This window comes from Phycodurus eques, chromosome 18 (assembly GCF_024500275.1).
Source record: "Phycodurus eques isolate BA_2022a chromosome 18, UOR_Pequ_1.1, whole genome shotgun sequence".
Taxonomy (NCBI): domain Eukaryota; kingdom Metazoa; phylum Chordata; class Actinopteri; order Syngnathiformes; family Syngnathidae; genus Phycodurus; species Phycodurus eques.
In genome coordinates this window covers 5,093,084-5,114,468 of record NC_084542.1, presented here as the reverse complement: position 1 = coordinate 5,114,468, position 21,385 = coordinate 5,093,084, and the positions used below count along the sequence as shown (strand labels likewise).

The window sequence follows — 21,385 nt, the reverse complement described above, 5'->3', positions numbered from 1 at the left end:
TTGAAAATAGCTTGAGAACAAAACTATTGATACTCTTTGACTGCTTAAAATGTCTTGAGAATTGTTGTAAAAATTATACCTCTATGCTCTGTGGAACCCATGTGGAATAATTGTCACCTAGATTTAAAGTCAGGATGTATTTTAGACAATAATGAGTGAAAATCATGAGGTTGCATACTTTTGAGTTGGCCTGTTCAAATCGATCTCTGTAACGCTTCATTGCAAAGCTCGTGAATCATGCAGATTAATATCCGCTTAATACTCGGGGTTAGTCGGCTCATCGTTTTATTTACTGCATTGCTCATGGCTCTTAGATCTTTAAAAACAGTTTGGGAAGATGGATGTAACACAGGTGTTTGCTTTTGTGAATTATTAAAGGCTTTTTGTACGGTCAGGTGGTCGGTGTGAAAAGTCTCTGTGAATACATTAAATATTAATAGCCGACTACTGAATACTGAATATCGCTTTATTTGAGTCTGTGATGGGATTATAGTCAAAGAAAAATAAATTTGCAACAGTTGGAATCTCACAAATAAAATGAGACTTAAGCTTACATGGTTTATCTCTCAGCTAACTACAGACCTGCCAGTAAACCCATGACAAGGAAAAATAGGGAAAATTGAAGTAAGGAACTAAAACTGCTTGCACCGCTCCTGCCACATGAAACATGTCTGTACATATGAATCCTCCTCGTCTCTGAGGCTTCTTTCGCTTTGATGTGAGTGTGTGAGAGGATACATCTTCAATCTTTTTCTAATCCAACGTCTCCTATGTTCGTTCTGTTCTGGAAACATGTAACATGAGGCACTGAACGCATTAGTACAAAAGAAGTAATGCTGATAGGCTTCGAACACTGCTTGTAAATGACAATTTGAAAAAAAGGACTTACTGCAAAAGATTAGATTCGAGAGACAAATTGTGTTTTTATGAGGTGAGAAGTAGGCCGGGAAGAGGAGGATGGAGGCCTTTGTTTAATCGAAAATGTGTCGGCTGAATGGATCGAGTCAGCTAAAACTTCAGTGTGGTTGGAGCAAAAAAAATCAAGCAGTTAGGCTCCAAGTAGTGTGCTGTACTCCTACTGGCAGCTGGTCTGGATAGAGTTCACTAGGGCTTTTTGGGCCTCTTTCAGAAGGCTCCAAAGCAAACAAGAATGGCCTCGCTCACAGCCCATAAAACTTGCATGTCAAACCTACGCCGTCAGACAGAGCGCAGTACTTCACAAAATGCTTTAGCATTTTGTCGTCCAGCGCACTTAAAATGTACTGTAATCATTTTTACAATGATTTGGTGGAATTACAACTCCCGATATGCCATCAGGTTGTATTCAAGGTCGTCTCAAGAGATGATAAGAGGTAATAAGTCTCGTTAATTGTGATGTACTCCTGTATAAAACCTGCAAATATTTTTGAAAAGACCATGCCTGTTAAATCATTATAAACTATAATCTTGCTGTCTGATAAATAACGTTTTGCAATGAAGAAGGTAAACTTGCGAGAGTCAGCTGTCTCCGGCCAGTCTTAGAACTTGCACGGTATGCAGGGCGTGGCTTGCCAAGAATAGCAGTGGAATCCATAATAAGACCTCTTTCAAAGTCCAGATGTGATGGCAAATGACCAGATTGTTCAAACTCCGAGCCGACCGCTAGTCCTTGTCGTTCATACAATACCCCATAATTTCCACTGCACTGTCGGGCCTCACAGACATGGAGACATAAGGAATAACTGACTGTGTGCTCATATATGGGTTAATCATGTGAGTCGAAAGTCCCTTGCATTGAGACTAAAATGATCCTCAAATCCAACAATTTAGGTTGGACTTCAGTCAAATTGCAGCACTTCAACCAGAAAATATTATTCTACCTAAAGGAATAATGACATAGCCTAGATTCAAACCCCGATCCCCAGAACTGTGAGGGAGATGTGCGAACCACTGTTCTGCGTATGCAATCTAATATACAACAAAAATAGTTTATATGGTGTATATGTACTGTAGTAGTTTAAGTTTTATAATCATGGTGTTTATCTTGTTGGGTGAAAGCCCTCGTGTTACTCCAGATATTTGCATCTAGCTTAAGTCAGAGTTGATTACTGTAGAAGGAACGATGGCATGCTTGAGTCGAGGGTTAGTCGAGGGTTAGTCCTTTCAGACACTAGTTATGCAGGAATGTTTTCGAAAATAACGTCATCGCTAACGTGCGGGTGATTTTCCGTAACGCTTATGTCAGAGAAAGACATTCATCACACAATCTGTTGAATGACCAAAGCAGTAAATATTGTCCTCTATTTATTTTAGGGGTCACATTTTTATTCCATGCTATGAGTGAAGTCCCCCCACCCCATACTTCCCGCACACACACAAAAACAGGGCATGGATGGTCACGAGTGGGAGATTATGATTGTTGGATGAAAACAGCAGGAGGTGGAATTCATCACAGAACGGGAGTGTTGGATTTCTCTTCCCTCTAAAGCAGCTTCATGTTTTCAACATTATTATCATCTCATGTCAAAGTTGACTATAATCTAATGACTGGACCTCAAATAGCCAGGTATTATCTTCCTAAAAATATACACTCAAAGCATTCTTTCGGAACTACTGAATGATGTTTGTTTTTAAAGCAATGGTAGGAATGCTGCTCCTTCTGCACCACTGGCAGAATGGAGGTTTGACCCACATATACTTATTTATACATGCACATACAATATTAACTATCTTTTTTTAACAGACACTTAACTCCAATTAACCCCCATTCTTCTATTTGTCTATAATTACATTGTCGTTGGTATTTCAGAATTATTATTGTTTTCTAGGTCCAGGCGGTGCAAGTGGAGAAAAAATGAGAACAAGCTTCTCCTTGTGCTGGATCTCCCAGTTGGCCTGTGACCAGTCTCTACTCTACCCAGTCTCCCCCTCCTCACCCTCTCAATACTCCTCTGCTTGTTCACCGCTCTCCTGTTCCCTCACTGCATATCTGAGCTCAGTCTTCGGGTCATGTCCAGCGCCAGACACTCGTCTGATTCATGCCTTCAGACCTCAGCTGAGTCCAAACTACTTCAGCTTTGGGATGCCTGGTGGATTGATCTAGCCTCCTGCAGGGAGGCTGATCAATTCTACTGTAAACAGGTCAAAGAATGACATAACTGCAGAATAATGATAAAAGTACAAATTCTAAAAAAACAACCACAAAACAACTTAACAAATTTGTTATACTTAGATATGTTTTGTTGTATTTTTTTCATATTGAATTGTTAATTTGAGCCTCAAAATGAACGTTACAGAAAAAAAGGGGGAGGGGGAACACTTGTTGGACAAACTGGCTTCTGTTGAGGTGCCTTTGAACAAGCTCAAGTAGTGCAGCACTGTTTGCGCTTCTCTTTCCATCTCTTCTTGCATGCCTGCATTTGTTTGATCTGGTTCTCTGTCTGATGTGCAACACAAAATGTAGACAAGCCTAAATTGCATTTCTACTTGAGGGATTATAATGAGTATAATAAATACAAATGAATTTTAAAAAACTCTATTACAACCTTAAACTATTTTTCATCCACACAATCAGACTACACCAGAACTATTCATACTTGCATTTTTCTCTATTAATTGATGCTTCGCGACTTGTTTCTTCTCGAACTTCCAAACATTTCCCAATTTCAGTTTCAGATGTCATCAAATGAGACATGATAGATGAAAATGCGTAATGTTTTTCATCTAGGGATATTCACAGATTTTGGAGTGATCTGTAGACATTACGTTAGGTTTGTTCTTTTTTTAACCAACGTCAGTTAAATGCGTTAGGTAAAATATTCAAATATGGCTAAACATATTTTACTTTATGTATTATAGCTTTAGAAATAAAAATATAATAGTTATGGTATACATACATTTAACCCTTCACTAGGGATTTAGTTTTTGTTTCATATTTCAAGAATATGTGTAATAGTTATACCACTGTGTAGTTAAGGTCACAAATATTTTGTTTGTATCCAAAATAAATACTTACTTGCTTGAAGATTGGATTTGAAGGACATGATAATGTGAAGAACAGGAACATACCTATACATACACATATATATATATATATATATATATATATATATATATATATATATATATATAAAATGCTAGTCCAAAGACAAAGTCCATCCATCCATTTTCTGAGCCGCTCACCCTCACAAGGGTCGCGGGCCGCTGGAGCCTATCCCAGCTATCTTCGGGCGAGAGGCGGGGTGCACCCTGAACTGGTCGCCAGCCAATCGCAGGACACATATAAACAAACAACCATTCGCACTCACATTCACAATTTACGGGAAATTTAGAGTCTTCAATGAACCTAGCGTGCATGTTTTTGGGATGCGGGAGGAAACCGGAGTACTCAGAGAAAACCCACGCAGGCACAGGGAGAACATGCAAACTCCACACAGGTGTGGCCGGGGATTGAACCCTGGTCCTCAGAACTATGAGGCAGAAGCTCTAACCAGTTTTTCACCGTGCCGCCCCAAAGACAATGTATCAAAGAGATTTGGCGAAAAATGAGGGGCAGTTGCTCTGATGCAAGAACAAAGTCTAAGAGTTTGTCTTTGTCTTTCATACTTGTTTTATGTGATTTTTGCAAATAATACAAGTTCTTAAAAGGTAATCTTTTAAAGTGGTAATTATTATCCCTCAGGTACGAAACGTTAAATTTTTTCATTAACATGAGGTAAGCCTCACGATAGCGACTTAAAATGTTCATGAATTATTATTTCTAAGCAATAAAATAATGGACTCATTAACGCACAACTTGCAGACAGCTCATCCTTTAAATTTACTCACTTGAAACAAATTGCATATGCTGGAAGATACGCATTCTACCAATGCATCATAAAGATTCTCAGTGGAGCAAGTCTTTAAAATTAGATTAGCAATTTCAATTAATTGGCTAATTAGTGAAAAATAATGACTTCATAGATGAGTGGCTGGACTGCGGCTACCACCACAGTTGGTTGCACAACAGAGTGTAAATTTCAATAAGCAACCAAAACATTGATTAATTACTCAACCCGAGCACATGGTCAACAAAAACAAACACATTTACAACACTGGGCAGGTTAGATCAGCAAGAATGCTTGATCTCATTTAATTGGAAAATGTTGGAAACGGAGTGAAATAGTCACAGCTTGCTTTTGCTGATAATATAGTTTTGTAACAATGTTATTTGTCATTGTATTTTCATGAGAAGCTTCAGGAAATATTAACTAACTTAAAGCCAAAATGCATGTCCGCAAAACCCCTCATTGACTTCAATGCAGTCATTAAGGTGTTGGGGTTATGCGTTGCGGATGATAACGTTATGGGTTACTATTCCCTGTACACTTTAATGTTTATTCATTCGTCATCTTCATTGGCAGTACTGGCTTGCTGCTAGTTTGTTAAGTGAATACTGTGAATAGGCTTTGTAAATGGAAGTTATTGGGGCAGCTCTCACTGGGACAGAAAAAAGAAAAAAAAAAAGCTTTTGATCACAGTCGTGTCATTATTTCCCATGAAGAATTGTGTGTTTACCTGCAAGAGCAATGGAGCACTTCACACCCATTTAAATAATGAGACCATTGCAAGATAATTGCTGCTGTTTCACCTTAGACACTTTTAAAGTTATAGCATGAAAATGCTCGCAATTACTTTAAATTGTTTTTCACGTTGAGAGGAAACGGTGACAGATTCATGAATATAAAATTGAAATCCCTCCAGATGATTGTTATTTTCTGTTTAAAACTACCATGAAAAGATGTAAATATTCTCTTATGTCTTGGGAAACTGTGTGCTCATTCTTTTATATTTTGGGCCACTTATTAAAATCATCAGTAAGTGTTTTAAAGTGAACTTCAGAGAAACATCAACCAGGTTGACAAGGCAAGTGTACCGGGTCACTAAACAACAGGCTGGGGCAAGGAAAGAAACAAGGCAGTCATGAATAATACATGAAATAAAAAGGTCCCACTTTTAAGCATTCATCCGAGCTTTCAGCTGGTGCTGACTCTCTTTCTTTCCTCTTTCTCTTTCAACTTTGCACACTTTCTTCAGACATCCTTTAAACTCAGCAGGAGAGTGAGAGTGATTGGTTTAATTATGTGTGTTGTGATTAAGCCGGAGCACTCATCAAGGAGGATTTGAAACATTCTATATAAGGTACCAGAAAGTTCAATTTACACACAATACATTTGCACCCATGCAAGTTATATATGTACACTTATTGGCCATAACCACTTGCAGAGGTCATTCTTTACAAAGATACAAATTCTCAGTTTTGATTAACACAATCAGAGAGGTATTTATTTATTGATATATGCCTTTTTTTGTAGGTGTAGAAATGCACCGAATCACACTGCGAGGTACAGTTTTTCGTGGTTACCTTGTTTTACTACATATGTCAGCATTACACAGTGCAGGTACTGTAATTAACAACACCATAAAACATTATCTCCGTACTCTCTGACAGTGTCGATCAAAAATTTGCATTACAGTGGACATTTTTGACACAGCTCCTGTATTGGATCACATCTCATCTAGATTGTGCAATGTTGTGGCCTGTTTTATTCAATACACACTGAAAGTCATTTTAAAGAGAGCAACTTACCGTCTTTGGACAACTTGCAGTCATCGCAGAGAAGAAGAGTGGCAAACACAAGCTCACCGGGTCACCTTCACATCCCTGGGCGGCTCCCACATATGAGGTCGTTAAATTTTAAGCACATATGGAAGGGCGGCCGGCTTGCTAGCGCGTGTCAAGAGGAAAATGAAGGTAGCAGTCAGTCAGGCCCTGGAAGGAAAAGGAGACCGACAACAAGCAAAGACAGCTTCTTCCCCTTCCTCCTCGCTGTCTCTCATGTAACTTAACCCCTGAGCTGCCTTGGCTAGTAGACACAAACAGAACCATTTCCAGACCTGTCCTAAACCCGTGGATGCCTCTCCCTTTTTTCCCCTCTCCCTGTTTTCTCTTCCCTCTACATTTCTTTTTTTTTTTTGGTATCATTTAACTCTTGAAAATGTGCGGGTCGGCGATGAGCTCACCGCGGGCTCAGGTTTCAGAGCTGTGCTGGAATGCAAGGGCAGCCACACAGAGAGGCAGAGGTGCTGCTGAGGTCAAAGGCTACCAGGCTAGTGTGGAGGAACACTGTCAAGAGGGGTCTGTCTCATGGGGTGTCTGCCATGTAGGGTGGTTTTGTGCCTGTGTGTCTTATGGATGGGGGAATTGGTGGTGGGGGTAGTCTGAGGGGCCTGCAGTGCTGAGAACAAAAGAGGAGTTAAAGGGGTCACAGACAGCGGATGTCGTGGGGCCAAAGAACATTTGACAGCACTTGGGGCAGTAGACTCGAAGACACTGAGAACAGTGAGAAACTTAAATTCCCCTAGGTGCCAGATTTATTGCTCACTCAGTGTTTTAGGTCGTTGCCTCAAGGAATAGGTCTTTTGTGAGATGAGCACTAGTCATATAGTGTACTTTATTCTGTATACACAAATAAACATGTGCTGTGACACCTTTTAAGTTGATGCCCCTGAAACCGTATTGAAATGATCCCAAAATTTTCAGAAAATTATCCTTCTTAAATTGAACATCACTGCCTGTCAACCTCAGTTCAGCGAGCGTCATACGACTGTTTGTTTTGCTTTTCTATTTGAATTTTTAACAAACACTCAGCAGGTGTCTCTCGTTAGCTCAACATGCAAATGATTAATTTATTATTAGAATTTCAGAATTATGTAATCATAAAGATGTCCTCATCGGGCATCACTCAGGTAGAAGTGTCCCATTGTACTCGTGCTCAATTAGAGGTTAATTCTTTTAATAGTTACCACCCTGATGGGCATGTACAAAGGTGATGAACTGACTAGGAGGTCTCTTCCAGACACAACCTAAAGTAATGGGTTTATAAAAAAAAAGAAATAAAGTGCAACATAAATGACAGAAATGACAATTATTGTTACAATGAGGACATTTTTATTAAAAAAAAAAAAATCCACATTGCACAGAATTCACAATCGTGCGGCTTGACGACACATATGGTTGTTTTCAGTCGCATTAGCAGCTAGTTTTGTGAGCGATCACGCAACTAGTTCCACAGCAGGCCAGCCGGGCGCTGTCTGGGCTTCCTGTTCATTACAGTCTGGTTTAGTGAGTGTAGTGTTCTCAACAATCAGTCTTGTATTTATTCTTTATTCAGTTTATTTTCAATCGACACACCTAGCATCTATTCAACATTCTTCTTCGTGTCCCTTTCTTCTTCTTCGCTTCTTTTTGACGTAATATTTTTATGCAGTGCCCCCTAGTTTTCTGACTGAGATACCACAGCTGAATAAAATTGTGCCTTTATAACAAGATGACAAACTTGTGTTCCTTTTTTTTCTTAACTAATTCCTTATGCTTTTGAAACTCACAAGAAATGGCAAGTTGAAACTGAAATCTATTTATATTTGTGTTTTATGAGCGGCACGGTGGACAACTGGTTAGAGCGTCAGCCTCACAGTTCTGAGGACCCGGGTTCAATCACCGGCCCCGCCTGTGTGGAGTTTGCATGTTCTCCCCGTGCCTGCGTGGGTTTTCTCCGGGCACTCCGGTTTCCTCCCACATGCATTAATTGGAGACGCTAAATTACCCGTAGGCATGACTGTGAGTGCGAATGGTTGTTTGTTCCTATGTGCCCTGCGATTGGCTGGCAACCAGTTCAGGGTGTACCCTGCCTCCTGCCCGCTGACAGCTGGGATAGGCTCCAGCACGCCCGCGACCCTAGTGAGGAGAAGCGGCTCAGAAAATGGATGGATGAAAACGTAGTATCGATCGGGTTTGAAGGCACAAAAACTTGATGACGCCACCTTGACGATCGCTTTTGAAGGTGCAAAATATTTATCAGCTCCCTAGTTAGCAAAGCACTTGAGTAGTTTGTTTATATATGCCATGCGATTGGCTTGCGACCAGTTCAGGGTGTACCCCACCTCTCACCCGAAGATAGCTGGGATAGGCTCCAGCATGCCCGCGACCCTTGTGAGGATAAAGCGGTACAGAAAATCGATGGATGAAAAATAATGAAAAGCAGTTTTTGTTTATTAGGTTGAGGTCGGCTACCCTTGTGAGGGTAAAGCGGTACAGAAAATGAATGGATGGAGGAATAAGTATGGATTTCAAAATATATTTAATACATAAATATTATATGCTAACTATATAAGTATATCATATATTAATTAAATATATAAATACTATATGTATTCAAATATATAATTACTTAGTTGTTAACATGACTTGACTTGAAAATCGTAGTGTTGGACTTACGACTTGACTCTGGACTTGCTTGTCTTGACTTGGGACTTGACTCAGGACTTGAAGGCAAAGACTTGAGACTCACTTGTGACTTGCAAAGCAATGACTCGGTCCCACCTATACTAGCCAACATCATGCATGACTCTGATATTATATTGTTCGAGACTGCCAGAATACTTTAATTCAGTGAGCATTTAAGAATTAACTCTGCACGTCTGTTTTTCCTTTTCTTTGGCTTTTTTTGCTACAGTTATTCCAAAAGAAGGTCCAGTCTCAACAAGAGGTGTTATGAGAAGAACATGAGAAGGGCTGAATAAAACCCCCGCTAGTCGTGGCAGTTTGGGCGAAAGCCCTGCTGCAAATAGCATGAATGAACTTCAAGTAATTGACACCCACCCCCTAAATGTTTAGAGTTGCCTATATTGATAGTTTAAAACCTCATTATACCATAAGCTATGATCCCAAAACACTTTAACCTCACATCAAACTCATTTTACAACTATACACTTAAAAATAAATAGCTTACAAATTATTTGATTTCAGAAAAATGCATCGTAAATGTCCATGTATGTCGCCTTTGCAACCTATAAAATCACCATTTGTCAAACAGTAATGAGACCGTCTTCGTTTCATAGCTTCAGATTTTTAATAGCGACTTAACAGAGCAAAAACATACATACTCACAAGGCAAACTCTTAGTTGAAACGTATTACTTCAACAATAGTTTCTTGACACAAATTAAACATTTTTACCAGCCAGAGAAATTGGTGCCATCTTGTGGCATCTTAGCGTGTTACAAAAAGTGCATAAGAATACGCAAATAGGTGAGATTTTTAGCAAATAGCTGAGGATAAGTTCCATGGGGTAAAAAAAAACATTCATTCATTGATTTTCCGTTCCGCTTATGACTAGGTAAATGTGTGAATAGTGAAGCTTGTATGGTGTGAATACTTGAATTCAAACAATAAAAACTCCAGTTTAACCACGTGTCGTTACAAGCAGTTTTATTACCATTTACTGTGGTTAACCTATTTTTACACTTGTGTGACAAGACAAAATGTACTAACTTAATTTCTCAGTTTTTATTCTTTTAATGTTAATGTTAATATTCAAAGAATGCATGGCAACAGCAAACAGCTCCAAAAATACTTTTTAGAAACCAGGTTTGACTTTACATTGAAACCTACAACAAGGGCTCTTTAAAAGAAACTTAACTGTAATCCATTTAATGAGAAAAGGTGAAGCAACTGAAAAGGGACTTTTTTTCCTTCACATTGATGGTGATGTATAAAATAACCTGGTTTGCAGACCTTAAGCTTCTACATCAAAAAAGAAAAAATACAGTATGTTCTTTCTTCCACATTTCTAACAGGGGTAATTTCTCCTCTGTCAATGCAACACATTTCTACATTTGTAGCAAGCCTAGAAGAATAGAATAAAATTTAAAGAAGGGAAAATAATGTAGCGGCATGCGCAGGTGGCGCCCGAAGATAGCTGGGATAGGCTCCAGCACGCAACCCTTGTGAGGATAAAGCGGTACAGACAATGGATGGAGGAAAAATAATCTAATGCAGTTTTTCTTAATTAGGTTGAGGTCCGGCTAATTGGTTGTAAGATAGGAGAACGCTGATGACAATTTTAAGAGCCCGTGTCTGACATGGGCCCTAAAAAAAACAGTGTTTTCTATTTGTGGCTATGAAGTGGTGGGGCCCAAAATATATATATATTTTTTTCTTTACATGGCCCCAAATTCCTGGTGGGGGCTGCGTCCGGCAGCTCACTCCACAAACCTTATCCTCACATTAAATTTCAATATGATACAGTATATTACTACTGAGAGTTATGACGCAAAACATTTGCGTCTTTTCACGATCATCGTGACCAGTGTCTGTGGTGACTGGAAAGTGTAATATTTTGACACACACACACAAAAAAAAAATCCCAGTGTAATTTAAACTGACTCCGCAATGTGGCTGTTTTTGTAGGGTTGTATTATCGAATCAGGCAAAGCAATATTATCCCTGCACACAGCAAACCGACTCTCTGTTCACTAGTGGTTTGAATCCAGCACAAAAAAATGATCTCTTTTGAAAACATGGACAGACTGTAGCTATTTGGTGAAACTGAACTAACTGTAAAATAACAAGGTGGAAAAAAGACAAAGATGATACCAGTTAAAATAAGTGCAAATTGGTTTGAGAAAGTCATTTGTATTGCACTGGCTTCCAGTAACACAATGAGCTCGAATGAAACTGCTTAGTGTCTTTTGAATAACATTAGATTTGTACGAAAAAAAACAAAAAAACAATCAAAATTCAGGACTTGGATGCATGGCAATTAATTGTATGATGTGTTTCCTTTAATTATTTTGGTGGGCTTGTTTTGTGATTTTTTGTTTTTGTTTGTTTCAGTCATATTGTTCCAATAAGAGTAGCAGTTTTGTACACTTAAATGCAAAACCTTTGAATATTGCTGACCTTCATTTTAATGGTTTATCTGCATTGACTCCCATTAAATATTTTAATTAACACTTGTATGGAAATTGTGGCACCTGTGGCAATGCAGAGGACAGAATGTGAAGGGTATTGATTCACACTGACAAATGAGTTGGGCACATTCTGTAACTTGGATCGGCACCAAATTGTACACCTTCATACTCACCTGCATATTTTCTTAGTAGGATTCATGCATTATTCACTGAAAAATGAAGGAGGAAATTCCATTTCTCGCCCTTGATCCGCACTATTTTTGGGGTTAGTATATTCTTTTAATGGGTTTGTTTCTTGGCACATGACATATCCTTACGCACGTTCAATGAGTCAGACGATAAAAACTTGGCACGGAAAAGTGAAGTGTGATTGCCATTGTTGAACCCTCCTGCATACTGCAACAAAACAAAAAAAGCAGGACTTATTAAATACAACTCAAATGTTGTTTACTTTTATGGTGGTCTGTTTTACTCTCTGTAGCCAACCACCCTTCTTTTAAACTTCATCTCTTGTAGCACAGCCGCCAGGCATGTGTGGTCTTTATTAGGACAGGAAGCATGTGAATGAACCTTGCAAGCCAAATCTCAGGAATCCCGATCCTTTTCCCCCTTGTGGCATTTTTCACAATCGGTGCCAACTAATCGTTTACACTGATAACAGGGTTCTGTATGAGGCCTTGGTTTCCAAAGAAAAAAAGCAGGATGTGTTTTGTGCGATGAGTACAGGCGAGTGTGTTAACAAACCCTCTGAAGGCTCGTTCCCATGGGAACAGCGGCAATAGTGAACAGCTTGTTTTTGTGTTGTTGTTTTTTTGGCCATGTTACCGCTGCTGGAACCATGACAGACACTGGGCTGGTCTGATATGCCAAATCCGAGCCAGGTATGCCTCAGGAAGAAGTCATATTTTCCCTTTCTTCCTCTAGTTATTTGTTCATACAACTTTGGTGGAATTTCTCCTGTTCAGATAGAGTCCTTGTTACATACAATGAACTGACAGGCTGAACTTGTTCTAGAGGTTTCAGTAACTCTCAGGTGGATCATGAGATCCGCTCTGGTTGAGCGACTACAGGTTACTGTTACACGTCTCCACACGCTTGACCGACCAACACTTGGCATTGGTTTTGACCTTTGGGGTCTCATGGGGAAGTTAACGTCACCTAAACGGAGGAATTTTGCTCAAATGATAAGATCTTTCTGCAGGGTAGTTGACATCATTACCATATTTGTAATATTATCCAGTCTGAAAATACAGTAAATCACTTGTGAAGGTGCCATTGCGAATGTATTACCGCTGACTGAAATGACGGTGCCAAATGAGAGCAGAAACATTTTCAAGCATTGACCTTCATTTATCTTCCTACGAATTTAAAAGTCAAATATAAAACTGTGATGAAACCAAAAAGGAAGCTCTTTGAAACATATTCATGAAACAACAAGCTTCATTATGTGCGTCAAAATTTTATTTGTATGTTTCGTTTGCAGTGCAAAAGCAGGGGACGCACAAAAAAAATTTGAGTGCACCTTTATTGGGTGAGTGAACATGTCACATTTACTGTGTTTTCATAAGTGAAAACATATTTCAGCAAACCCTTCACCCGATTTCTTGCTGAGAGCAAACGTCTCTCCTCTCTAGCTGCCCTTTCGCCAGGGACAACATGATAATTACACCATTTGGAGCTGGAATGAAAGCACTTTACAAGGGAAAGGACGTGAAATGCTTTATTGCATGCGGAATTGCCAATTAAAGACAACACCTGGTATCTAGGGGCTTGCTTAATACAGCTCTCCCCAGCGGCCAGGCCAGAAAACTAGTTGGTCCCTCGCTCCTGAGAGGCCCCATGAGAATGTTTTTCTTTCCATCTTTCCTACAGTTTTACCCTGACTTTATTTGCAAAAAGCCTGTCGACAATGCAACTTCACTTTGGCTTACATAGACCATACGTCACTAAGGCATGGCGTGCTCTTAACGCTATTAATAAAGCCCATTTTCTGGGTAGCACATATGGCACAGCAACAACATAAACCTGCTCGCAAGTGAAAACACTTGTGATGCTCTCCAGTACCAGGTTAGACTAAGGTACCCCCTATCAACACACACCCAGCCCAGTCCATTCCTGCTCTGTCCCAGATATGTTCCATGTTCATGTCAGTTTTCTGTGAAAAGAAGCAAAACATCTTTCTTATTCAACTTTATAAATACCTAAAATATCATTGGATGAATAAGTAATTAAATGACACTTCATCATGGCAAAATACCTACAGTATATGATCGCGTTGGTGCAATTGTATTGATGAGTGGTAAACTTTGGTTGGCCTTGGTTGGTTTCTGTAATAGCAAAGCAAGCCTCAATGCACCATATGATTATCTAGACAGAATGTTCTTGAATAAAACTTCTACTTTTATTAATTTCTTTTATAATTACAGCTAGTTATTGTGCATAAATGACACATTCATACCATAAGAACATTTGTTTGCTGTCAGACAGAGACCACCTCTCAAGGTCTCGGTCCATTCATTTTGGTATGCACCCGACCATGATCATGGTGTTCACACCTGCCCAAACAAACTGGTTGAATTCAGCTAAACTAAATAAGACACGTGAAAGCAAGGTTGTTCTTTTGCAAAACCATGGTGAAAAACATAATAGCACGCTAAACGTAGCATTCATGGCATGAGGGAATGAATAGGTGTCACATTTGTGGCATGCTTTTAGTGCCTGTTGAGTGAGTTCACTCTAAACAGCAAAACCATGTCAAGGAAAGTTTGGAGATTTGTCAAACTTCGCAATCGTCACTCTCTGACGCTCATAAATCATTACAAAATGATATTACATTACTATGTTAGCCAATGTCAACCAACAGTTACACAGTTTACCTAGGCATTACAAAACACAATTTCATTAATTTAAGGTACTGCAAATGAATTATACAATAGCTGGAACAATCTGGGGTGATCAGTCGTTCTCTTATCCATGGATATGTTCAGTGGGGCTTTAAAATCACATTCTTATGCTCTGCTGTATAAGTCTTACCTTTCTTCATGGTCTTATTGCGAATTGTTATACACACCATTACTGATTGGTCGTAATGTCGCCCAGTGGGCGTACAAGCCATTAAAAAGAAGCTGCAGGGTGGCAGAGAAAAATTGGAGCAAAAATAAAAAACACAATAAGCTATCAAATATTTACCAACCATTCTTATAACAATGATGTGAGAAGTTCAAAAAAATGCATGTCTCCAAAATAATCACTAGCCATAAAAATAATCCCCACGTTTTATTTTCCACCATTGACCATATATACCACCCTGATTTTAACAATTTCCCTTTAACCTGAACTTAATTTCTCTGACACTTTAGAAGAAAGATTGACACGATCAGATGTAATATATTATCTGATCGCAACATGGTTTCTGAGTGTCTGTCTTTAGCTGAGGAAACACTAAACGGTTTTGTTCTGGTTAATGCTGAGATGCTTGACAAAATTCTCTCCACAGTGCACCCCGCCACGTATTTTAGACCCAAGGTCAAATTTTGAAAACATTTTGTGGATCTTTCAGAGAGGAGCTTTTAAACATTGTAAATTGTTCTCTTCAGATAGGCACCTTCCCTGCACCCTTTAAAGTAGCAGGCCCCTCCTGATGAAGCGCAATTTGAATTTTTCAAATTCCACCATTCTTTTGAATAGACTAAAACACCTCGTCGGCCTATACATAAATGTGTTCTATCCTACCTAACTGACATGGTAAGCTTAGATACATGCTCCTCAAAAAGCAATGAAATAACACGTGGTGTACCGCATGAATCAATTTTAGACCCTGTCCTGTTTAATTTATATATGCTTCCTCTTGGCAGTGTCATCAGGTGACATGCAGTGAACTTCAATAGTTACGCTGATGACAGGCAGCTGTATATCTCTATGCCTGCTCATGACACCAATCTAATGGATGGTCATTTTAAGTGCATTTTACACATTAAATCCGGGATGGCAGGGAACCTTTCTCCATCTTAACCAGGACAAAGGTTTTAGTCAATGGTCCTGAGACCAGAGAGAAAAGTAAATTAGAAGCACTGTCTTTTCATCCTTTCCTTACAAGTGACATCATTTTAAACTCTAAGATCTATTCCACACTTTAAAAATATAACAAAAAATAAAAAATCAAATAAAATCAAAATCAAAATATTTATTTATTTATTTATTTATTCTTTCTCTCATTGTTTCCTAGGAGGGAGCTATTTGGGAGTTGTCATGGTCGTGGTCCTGCAGCTCCTGCCCCACGGATCCTGGCAGTGTTCTGTAGCCACGGTCTGTTGTCTGCTCCTGGTGCAGATGGCTCTTTGTGATGATGTTTACTCTCTTGCATTCTCTGTACCCGACAATACGCCATAGGTCATTACATAATCATTTTTAATCTGTGTGTGTGTGTGTGTGTGTGTGTGTGTGTGTGTGTGTGTGTGTGTGTGTGTGTGTGCGTGCGTGCGTGTGTGTGTGTGTGTGCGCGCGTGCATGTGTGGGTGCATGCGTGTGTGGACGTGCAGTGGGTGGGGGTTGATTTTAACTATGTAAAGCATTTTGTGTTGCATGTTTGTTGGACATGCACTTTGTAAATAAGGTTTGATTGATTGATTACATATAGTAGTAAATATTTCCAGTCTTTCTTAACTGTAGCTAGTTAGACTTTTAAATTGTATTTAATTTGGTAACTATAAAAAAATTGTTATTATATGATGTTGTTAAAATTACATGCAGTGTATACAGTACAAAGGTTCAATAGAAAGTTTGCCTGTTAAGAGTACTATCATTTGTAATATGTGGGTCTGCTATTGTTGTCAAGTTAAATGTCTTCGATTGCCACAGTATTAATAACTAATACAATATACTATCTCTAATACGTGTAATTACTTTCAAATGACAGTAACTGCTCATGTAAAATTTATTATATTTTGTGAGTAACTTGGCCAGACCACATAAAATGATCTGAACTGCTGCTGGCTTAAGTTTACCTCAGCCCTGCTCCTGGTTTTCCATCCCTTCTCATTGTCGCAAACTGTCATATCCAAAGCCATCGGCCCACACGATCATGACGAAGCCATTGACGCTATTATAAGGGGTACCGCAGCAGCACTGGCACACATTTGTGGTGTTTGAAAGGAGGCCCTTATTTACTTTGCAAATGTCTTTACCAGCAAGTGCCAGCCTATTACACTGGAGCCTGACTGACACACTCTTGTGGATGCATGGCATATCATTTATGCTACTCCTTCAAAGTATCATCGTAAAGTGGTTGGAGATCAAAGGAGATGGATTCTCCTTGATAACATGTTTTGTTATGAATGGGAGTGAAAGAAATGAGTAAAACGTGCCCCCTTTTATTGTTGCAGTCAAAGTGGTGCCTGGAAACTCGAAGCAACCAAGGATTATGGTGCCTCTCAAATCTAAATTAGGGTTTAGGTGATTTCACATCCTTTAAAATTAGCCACACTATTTAACAGGTTTTGTGCTATCACTTGACAATGTTTTCCAATTCATTATGGAACAGCTCCTGGAAAACCACACACTGCACTATATTTTGCCATAAAACATTGTCTTTCATTAAGACTCTAGGGGACGAAGCTGTTTCATGTGTGATTTACGTCAAAACATAAGTGTGATGACTAGTTACAGGCAACTCTTGAACTCAGCTTTGTAATTGCGGTAAGAGAGGGCTCAAATGAAATGCCATTATTGTATGAAGAGATTACCTTCTGACAAATTATGTGACGTCTCTATTGACCATGGGCTTTTGCTAGCATGTCAGCTGCTAACATTGTAATTCTTGCTAAGCTATAACCACGATAAGGTTTTATAGTCAAGTCAGCCTCACTGACAGATTTTGTATCTCGTCAAGCACAATAAATTGGTCAAAAATGACCATGTGTTTTAAGATGTGAACACTGAAAAAACAAGACACACTCCAAAATGATAGTCCCCCCAGAGCAGTGTAAACTGTTATAGATGCAATTCTATCTTACAATATTGTGCATTTGTGAAGCCACAAATCAAATGTCTTGTAGATGAGCAAGAAAAGGCTTATAAGTAAACATGAGACATTCATAGTATGTACAGAGAAGCTCAAATTTCTAACAAAAGCCATGAACTGTGCATTGTACAGCAATATCCAATAAAAATGTCAATGTAAATGCTAACACAAACGGTTTGGTGCACTCAACTAAAGTGTCAGCACTGCATGCACCAAAGACATGGTCTAGTGTTCAAAACACAGAGCATTGGCAAAATACAAATCTTTAACAGAAAAGTTTAGCCATCTCAACCACTGTCTTAGAGTGGCATATACTGTAATCGTCAGTGAAGGGCCTCACGGAGCTTTTTAATAGATCTCAGCTGGTAAAAACACCACCATATGAAATATTGAGCAAATGTAACCCAACAGAAAGCATTAGTGTTTTGTAAGTCTGAGTGACACAAGATGACAAATGGTGTGCAATGAGGTTGTGACTTTATGCATATGAATTTTACTGAGGAACATTTGAAGTATGAACAATGAACAGCAATGAAATGTAAGATTTTTCTCTTTATGATTGATCATCTGCTGTGGTCCGGGCCAGAGTAGTAAAAAACAAGATTAAACCAAAATGTAAAACCGAAACAAAATGAAACCTAATTGAATGTCATTGTCAACACCAGTTACCGATATCCTTCTGTTTATTGTGTTGCAATGTCAAATGGCTGTGGAAAAAAAGGTTGTGGTGGCCCAAGACTTGTGTGCAGCAGAGTGCACCGACACACGGTCTTGGGCTCTATGCCCTACATGAGACCCGCAGCTTATGCCGGGATGTATGACTCGGGAATAATATCCATTTTGACCTGGTGAAATATTCATTGGGACACCTGGAGTGCACCAGAGGGTGGCTATTGGATACCCATGACATGGTAAAAATAGTATTTCTTGAGGTTCAAGTATTACCATTCCAAAAAGTACTTGTCAAAGCTGTTATTGTTTTGTATATTAGTGAGATAGGATGGACATGAACACAAATGGTGTGAAAGAAAATCTGTGATGCACTGAATCTGCCCAAGTGTGAACCATGATTAAGTGAGGGAAGACTGTACTGTACAGTCTGTATATATTTTCCATCAATAAATGATAATTGATTACAATATGACAATTAAAACTAAATAAAAAATGCTATTGTGGGGAAGCTAGGCAGACTGGGTAGACGTAGTATGAACCCCCGTAGCGGCCATACGTATATATAGACACACAACACCGTGGTGTGAGCGTCAGTACTGAGGCTAATCGCCAGAAAATACGCTTTCTCGACGAAGTGTAAGATCATTATTAATACCACGCCGGGACCTCGTACACAACACATAGACAAGACCCTAAGGTGAATTCATCTGATAGGGTTTACGTGCCTCGGTAGGTGCTGCAAACAACATACAATGCAGAAGTTGTATACCATGTCCTCAATTATATATTGTTCTTACGTCTAAGAAATGTTTGGCTCAAATTAGAGTGTTTTCTTGACCTCAACTCTCTTGATTGTCTGATTGCTGTTGTCTCTTGGCTGCTTGTTGTGCTCATGTTACTTGTACTAACCAATTACCTCTACCAAGAACACAAAAAAATAGGATATGGAAAGAAAAAGGTAGCATTTTCTGTGTCTCAGACAAAAAAATAATTGCCTTCTGGCACTGCAGTTTTGTTGACTTTATGAGTTCCATGTCATAGTTTGGGTTCTGCCACCCACAACTCCATTGCCTTATTGGTTTAAATCACATGTCATCGATCACACATTTGACATGTGGAGCATTTAGTTTCAAAATAGCCTCTTATTTCCCTCGGGAGACAGTAGGGAGAGGAAATATTGGACTTGCTTTAATCAGGTATCCAAACACAATTTTCAAAAAGAGATGTCGGCTCAAAATCTCATCAGTATCTCTTTACTGAAAAGCTTACAGGTTTTATATGATTTATTTTAATACATAGAAATGCAATGACATCACTTAATTATCAGGGTTTACCAAGAGGTTAGAGAAGAAACTAAACAGAGATGCATGGGGGAAAACAGTATGAAAAGCTGACAGCCTGCTTCATCACAGTGTGATTTGGATGCTTTCCATCCACCTGGTGTGTCCTGTTCAAATGTTTATTTCTTTCTTCATTTATTCAGCTGTCTTGTCATCTCTACAGACTCTCCTTAAAACACACACGATAGGCAGTGTAGAGTGCACATAATTTGTCAGAACGGAAAGTAACCCCAGTTAGCGCACGCAGCAGGTTTGAGATTGAGAAGAACAAAGGGCATGGGAGATGCATTATTTCTCAAGAGGGAGGATGAATGACACTGGGGAAAACAACTTTACAGAAAAATCTCCCTTCATCAGATGTACACATGAAGCCTCTGAATGTGCATAAGTACGCACAAGTTAGTTTATGAGCTGCTGTGAGGATTCAAATGTTATCCACTGAGTATATATCTGTCTCTCAAATCCCCCTGAAGATGTCCCTGAAGTTGAACAATTCACAATTTTCTATTCACAGATTTTTCTTTGGAAGCTATCCTCTATTTGTTGATAAACTTGCTTTTTTCGCAGTTGTTTTTGTGCTCAGGCTAAAGTCGTCTGATATAAAAGTATTGTTTTAGCAAAATCTTGTGGCATTATGGTGCTTCATGAACTTTGCTGGAGCTTCATTTCGTCAGGCTCCAGAGATCCAACTATTTGTATATATCAATTCAATCGTACATTTTCCATCGTATGTCCCTTTTGCCTGTTAAAAACTTTGCCTGAAGAGTAAGTAAAATTTTCATGATGGATTAAAAAAATAATAATAAGTTTTTAATTACACTGCAAACCAGAAGTTACGAGAAAGTCAAAACATTAAGACTCCAATAACTTAATTTGTGGTGCACCTTAAAGGTCCCATATTTTGGCTATTTAGACCTCCATAGACTGACTCTCTAACATGGACTTAGTGTAAAAGTGTCAATTTCATAAAAAAAAAAAAAAAACACCTTGGTTTTGTCATACAAGTGTCCAGAAAAGGCCCCTCTGACAGCTACATCTGTTTGACCCAATTTTGTATCCGCTTTGTCCATATATGGTTAAAACTGCCCCCCTTTAACCCTGATTTGTTACCTCCGTGTAGAAGACCAACTTGTGAGAGCACACGTGTTTGATATGTTGACAGCGCTGGCATGGGATCGGAAAGGGAAGGCGGAGATCTTCGCCGGTGACGTAGATAAGCTCAAGAAATTCGAATGACCTCATTTCAGTTCTCTCGGCAGGAAAATGTATGGAACTCAGGAATGCGTGGACGATTTTCATTCATATTTCACTGAGGCACCATAGAGTAAATATTACATCCCAAATATGAAAAAAAGTTGGTTTTGCAAAATATGCCCCCTTTAATGTAGAGTGTTTTACCATTACTGTGGCTCACTGATCTTTATACTTTCTTTAAAATTGACAATTAGGAATGTTAAAACTGTGGAAAAAAGGAGTTTGTGTGTCAAAGTGTTGTTTTTTTTTTTTTTTTTTTTAATTACTGGTGAGTGGTTAACTTATTTTTACATTTGTATGACCATTAAGAAGATTAAAATGTTTGTCAT

General features: G+C 38.9%; 1 protein-coding gene across 1 annotated transcript in view; it reads right to left on the bottom strand.

Annotated features, from left to right (window-relative positions):
* flrt2 (fibronectin leucine rich transmembrane protein 2) overlaps window positions 1-6,915 on the bottom strand; it is a 52,971-nt gene extending 46,056 nt beyond the window's left edge. The window contains exon 1 of the mRNA XM_061704836.1: window positions 6,608-6,915. The gene's annotated coding sequence lies outside the window, so the exon portion shown is untranslated. The remainder of the gene's footprint in view (window positions 1-6,607) is intronic.
* Window positions 6,916-21,385: the final 14,470 nt, after the last annotated feature.